The 6,255-nt window shown below is 43.0% G+C and overlaps 1 pseudogene; it reads left to right on the top strand.

Annotated features, from left to right (window-relative positions):
- Window positions 1-5,193: 5,193 nt before the first annotated feature.
- On the top strand, window positions 5,194-5,760 carry LOC102820129 (annotated as a pseudogene).
- Window positions 5,761-6,255: the final 495 nt, after the last annotated feature.

The following is a 6,255-nucleotide window of genomic DNA, read 5'->3' on the forward strand; positions in this document are numbered from 1 at the left end:
TCTCTTTGGGATGGGCACAAATATGGATCTCTTCCACTCAGTCAGCCAGATAGTTGTCTTCCAAATTTCTTGGCAGAGATGAGTGAGTATCTCCTGTGCCGCCTCATTTTCTTGAAAGATTTCAATTTTTATTTCATCAATTCCTGGTACTTTGTTCTTTGCCAATTCCTTCAATGCATCTTGGACTTCCTCCTTCAGTAGCATTGGCTCTTGATCATATGCTACCTCTTGAAATGGTTGAACATTAACCATTCCCTTTTGGTACAGTAACTCTGTATATTCCTTCCATCTTCTCTTGATGCTTTCTGCATCATTCAATAATTTGCCCAGAGAATCCTTCAATAATGAAAGTCGAAGCTTGAATTTTTTCTTCGGTTCCCACAGCTTGAGAAATGCTGAGCGTGTTCTTCCTTTTTGGTTTTCTGATTCCAGATATTTAAACATTTTATTGTAATATTTGGCTTTATCTTCTTGAGCTGATCTTTGAAATTTTCTGTTTAGCTCTTGGACCTCTTTATTTCTTCCGTTTCAGTGTCTCTTCTGACATCCATTTTCACCTTTAACTTCGTCCTTGTCTTCTCAATGACTTTTTGTTTTCTTCATATATGATGTTCTTGATGCCATCCCACAACTCTTCTGGTCTTCAGTCTTTAGTGTTTAATGTATTAAATCTGTTCTCCAGATGATGTCTAAATTCAGTTGGGATATATTCAAGGTCATATTTTGGCTCTGGTGGACTTGTTTTTATTTTCTTCAGTTTCAGTTTGAATTTGCATATGAGTAATTGATGGTCTGTTCCACAGTCTGACCCTGGCCTTGTTTTCACTGATGAATTGGAACTTTTCCATCGTCTCTTTCCACAGATGTAGCCAATTTGATTTTTATGTATTCCATCTGGTGAGGTCCATGTGTATAGTCGTCTCTTATGCTCTCTAATGAAGGTATTTGAAATAAAAAAATCATTGGTTTTGCAGAATTCTATCATGTGTTCTCCAGTATCATTTCTATCACAAGGCCATATTTTCCAAGTACTGATCCTTCCTCTTTGCTCCCAACCTTTGCATTCCAATCACCAGTAATGTTTGATCAATTTCAGATTGAAGAAGTTGGTAGAATTCTTCTATTTCATCCTCACTGACTTTAGTGGTTGGTGCGTGAATTTGAATAATAGTGGTATTAACTGGGCTTCTCTATAGGCCCATGGATATTATCCTATCACAGACAACATTGTACTCATGACTGTTCTGGATATATTCTTTTTGACGATGAATGCAACACCATTCCTCTTCAATTTGTAAACCATGTGACTGTCAGATTCAAAATGGCCAATACCGGTCCATTTCAGCTCACTAATGCCTAAGATATCGATGTGTATGCATTCTATTTCATTTTTGTCAAATTCCAATTTTCCCAGATTCATATTTCGTACATTCCATGTTCCGATTTTCAATGGATGTTTACAGCTGTTTCTCCTCATTTTGAGTTGTGCTTCATCAGCAAATGAAGGTCCTGTCTGCTTTTCTCCCACGAGCTTCACTCCATTCGTGTTATCATGGTGAACTCTACATTGAGGAGTCAGTTCTTCCCCAGTTGCATTTTGAGTGCCTTCCAACCTAAGGGATTCATTTCCGGCACTATATATGACAGTGTTTCTATGCTATTCATAAGGTTTTCAGTGACTAAAGATTCAGAAGTAGTTCGTCACTCTTTTTTCCGAGTCTGTCTTTGTCTAGAAGCTCATCTGCAGCCTGTCCACCATGGGTGACCCTGCTGGTATTTAAAATACCGGTGGCATAGCTTTCAGAATCATAGTAACTCACAAGTTACCACAGTACGACAAACTGACAGACGAGTGGTGGCTGTTTGGTTTTAAGCTCAAACTGTCACTTTAAATTTGGAGGAGATCTGTGTGCATGTGTAGTAGAACCCTCCAGCGTTGCGGGTGGGGTGTCCATTCGCTCAGACATACCCTCTAGTCACCAAAATGGAGGTGCACAGGCAGTGAGAGAGCAATGAACAGATACCAAAAAAAGAATGTCCACACCTGTATCTCCGCAGTTCTGTCAGGTGTTCGTGGCTGTTCTGATACTTCCCCCGCTTGCTTTCTCCCAAGATGTCATCTCCGGGAATAGCTGAGTGTCTTGAATTAGAAAGCAATGGATTTCTTGTTTCTGCTACAAACTTCCCTAGCTGTAAGCCTTTCAAGCTTCTGAATATTCCTTTATATGTGGCTCACACTTCTAGCACCATCCCCTGAGCCTGGTACTCTTTGTTGTTGTTGATGGAACTCCTCACTGCATGTCTACCTGATCCGTCATCTTGTACATCTACCCCAAGACTACCCCAGGACTAGTCTTGTTTATTTTTGAAAACTGAGAATCTGGGTCAAATTTGCTGGAGCTTTCAGGTTCATGTCCAGAGTCACTGGAAATGGTACATAGAATAACACTTGCATTAGTCATGGAAGCTATCAACGTTCAGACTGTAATGAGGCTGTATTCAGGTCCCCACTAGTTCATTAACTGACTATAAGTCCCTTCGTGATGAGTCCATCAATATCCTCCTGTGAAACCCCATTACTGAGTAACTGAGGGTCGCTATGAGTAGGAATCAACTGGGTGGCAGTGCATTTTTGTTTTTGATTTTTGGCAGGGGAGAGGGGTTATTAAGTAACCAGGCTAAGAGATGTTTTTGGAAAGTTATTCAGGAGAGGGCACTCAATCATTATACTACTTCGACATAGTTCTTTCTGAAGGTCAATCTTGATGATTTTAGCAGCAGCCTCTTTTTCCATGCCTCAAAATATGTCAAAGTCCAGATTGTGTGGTAGACAGATTAGCATGACCTCATAAAGGGGTTTAATGACCAGCAGACATGTCATGAAGTAACCTGAAAATCTGAGTCTGGCTAACAATTTCTTCACATAATGTTCCCACTTTCTCTTTGGAGACTACCCTGCCTTCTACACCAATGTGTCAACACTGCCAAGTGCCAAGGTGGTCAATTAGGTCAAGTAGCGAAACTGAAACAGTTAAACCATGATGCATTTAATGTGATAGCACAAGAGGCCTAAAAGAGGCCACCTCTCCACTTGGAATGACACTAGAGACGGTTCAACTGGATCAGTGCCGAAAGTGAAATGAGGTATTTTCAGTTCTAGTAGTAAAAAAAAAAAATAATAATGATTGTGGTGGTGGAGTAAACATAAAAAAAATTATCTACACACACACACAAAAAAAATCTACACATAGCAGAAAATACGTCGTTAGGATTCTGGGAAGATAGGTAAGTCAGAGGCAATTAGATTGGTAAACTTAAAATAAAAAAATAAAAAAAACTTGCAGTAGAAAATTAGTCACATTTTGAGAAATTTCAAGATCAGTTAATGAAATCAAAGCACTTATGAGGGTTCTGGGTCAATCTGAGATTAAAATTACTCTCTGAAATGCAGATCAATTTCTCTTTGCTTGTCTGTGATGATCCCCAACTATTGTTTACATTGGGTAGTAAACTCCAGTGGCTGTGATTCCTGATTCATCCCTAAAACGAAACTAGAAAGACAGTTTTCAGTTTTACCTGCCTGAATACCCACTAACATCCAGTCAATTCAGACTCATGACGACCCAGCATGACAGAGTAGAACTTCCCCATAAGGTTTCCAATACTGTAAATCTTTACTGAAGTAGACTGTCATGTCTTTCTTATGAGAAGCAGTTAGAGGGTCCAAACTGTCTTCTTTTGATTAGCAGATGAGCCATTTATGCTTATACAACCAGGGCTTCCTACTTGACAGAAAGGGATCCCAAATTAAAGCAGGGATTTTGAAAAGAGACTTATCGGAGACTTGAAAGAGACTGGAAAACAAAAGCACACAGCAACCTAGAAGGATATACACTGAAATCTTCCAATGCCAGAGCAATGCCTTGCTTATTTTGGCAAACAGGAAGGCTCCTACTAGCTGCATGCCATGTATCCCAAAGGAAGAAAACCACTCATTGGACATACGATCGATTAGGCTTATGATGGATTCTCCCATGAAAATCCGTCTCATTAACACATCTGTCCTCCTTCAGATGAACCAGTATGGGAAATGGGACATACCAAGTGCAGAATAAAGCCATTCAAGGGATCCCACTGGTACTGTAGGTTAGGTGTTGCACTGCTAACTGCAAGGTCAGTGGTTTAAACCTACCAACCACTCCTCAGAAGTAAAATGAGGCTGTCCGATCCCATAAAAATGTAGTTTCAGAAATCCTGTATATGGTCGCTATGTGAGTTGGAATCCACTCTATGAGTGGCAATAGGTAATTGCCTGTATTAATCAAATAAGTCATTTTTTGCCCTTATAAATGTACAGAGTTTTGTCTGGTATTTGGGAAAAATGAAAGAGGATCATGATGAATAACCAGAACTCACTGGGGGAGAGACAACAGATACAGTACAGTCAACAGAAGAGAATTGTACAAATTGAAATTCATTTTCTCAGATTTTAGGAGAAGACAATGGGTTTATAAAATAAGAATGTTATTGTTAAGTTCCATCCAATTGGCTACGAGTCGATTCCAACTCATGGCAACCCAGTGGTTGGTGGGGTTTGAGCCTCCGATGTAATGGTTAGCAATCTAGTACTTAACCTACAGCGTCACACCAGGACGCCACACCAGAGATTGTTATTGCTGTTGTTGAGTGGCATCAAGTCGGTTCCGACCCATAGTAACCCTGTATAGGGTTTCCGAGGACTGGCTGGTGGGTTTGAACCGCTGACCTTGAGGTTCAAACTGACCTTGCAGTCCAGTGCATCATCATGCAGCAACAAAACAGAGCGATGAAATGTTAAGAGAAAATTCTTGGAACCTAGAAGTACTATTGTTCAAATTTAAAACTCAGTAGAGGCTGACACTCAGCTCATAGCGGTCCAGGTAGTTGCTCTACGGAACTAGGTTCTAGCGCCCCTCCAGCCATTCTCCACCCCCATTCTCCACCCCCAAGTAAGGACTCATCATCCGGGTCCCAACCACCTGCTGAGTCCCGCCCCTGAGACCTGATCCCGCCCTCCCGCCCTCTATATTGCCCCAGCAGCCACCCTGCGCAAACTCCCAGAGACACCGCCCTACTTCCTCATCCACCCTGAGCACATTCTGACTCCGCTGCGATCACCGCAAGCCACCAACATCCAAGCCTTTCCTGCCCACCATGGCGACCGCACCATCCCCTCTGGTTCGTGAAAACTACCACCAGATGTGCGAGGCTGCCATCAACCGGCAGATCAATATGGAGCTCTACGCTTCCTACGCCTACCTGTCCATGGCCTTCCACTTCGACCGCAAAGATATTGCCCTGAAGAACTTCTCCGCCTACTTTCTGAATCTGTCGCGCAAGCAGGACTGGAAGGTGGAGACACTGCTGTGGCTGCAGAACCATCGCGGGGGCCGCATCCATTTCTCGGACATCGAGACAGCCGATGTGACCGCATGGCGCAGCGGGCTCCACGCCATGGATTACACCTTCCACCTGGAGCAGAACATCAACCACCGCCTCCTAGAGTTGCACTGGATGGCCGCCGAGAACCGTGACGTACATCTGTGTGACTTCCTCGAGAGCCACTTTCTGCAGGAGCACGTGAGAGCCATGAAGACGCTGGACAACCTCTTGAACATCCTGCGCAAGCTGTGGGCCGAAAACCCCCAAATGGCTGACTACCTCTTCGACAAGTTCAACCTGGACGACAGCACCGAGCCCAAAGTCGTAACCACCTGGTGACTTCAAGCATGCTGCAGTTTTACACGTTCGCTGCTTTTTCTCTTCCAAGCCTGCCGTTTCTTGCAATAAAGTGATTTGATTTCAGAGTAAAATGTCTCCTGGTCATTCTTATGCGTGCAACACTTTAAACTTTGATGAACAGGTCACATCCCCATGCAAGTGTCCAGGAATCTCCAACCCACCTAGGCACCAAATGCATGCAGCTCAAGATCGCTCCTGGTGGAGGAAGGAAAAAGGTATTTCAGATGAGCCTGGAAAGCAGAAAGGTAATCTTTGCTTTGTAAGGAAGGTGAGGTGGGGTGGTAGATTGTATCTGTGCATGCATTTGCAAGGTAAAAGGATAAGAATATTGCCTGAAAATCACATCATGGTTGTCTGTTGTTGTTGTTATGTGCCGTGGAGTCCGTTCCAACTCATAGCGACCCTGTACAGGGTTTCCAAGGCTGTAAATCTTTACGGGAGCAGAAAGCCTCATCTTTCTCCCGCGGAACAGCT

The sequence above is a fragment of the Chrysochloris asiatica genome, unplaced genomic scaffold (genome assembly GCF_000296735.1).
Source record: "Chrysochloris asiatica unplaced genomic scaffold, ChrAsi1.0 scaffold00595, whole genome shotgun sequence".
Classification (NCBI taxonomy): domain Eukaryota; kingdom Metazoa; phylum Chordata; class Mammalia; order Afrosoricida; family Chrysochloridae; genus Chrysochloris; species Chrysochloris asiatica.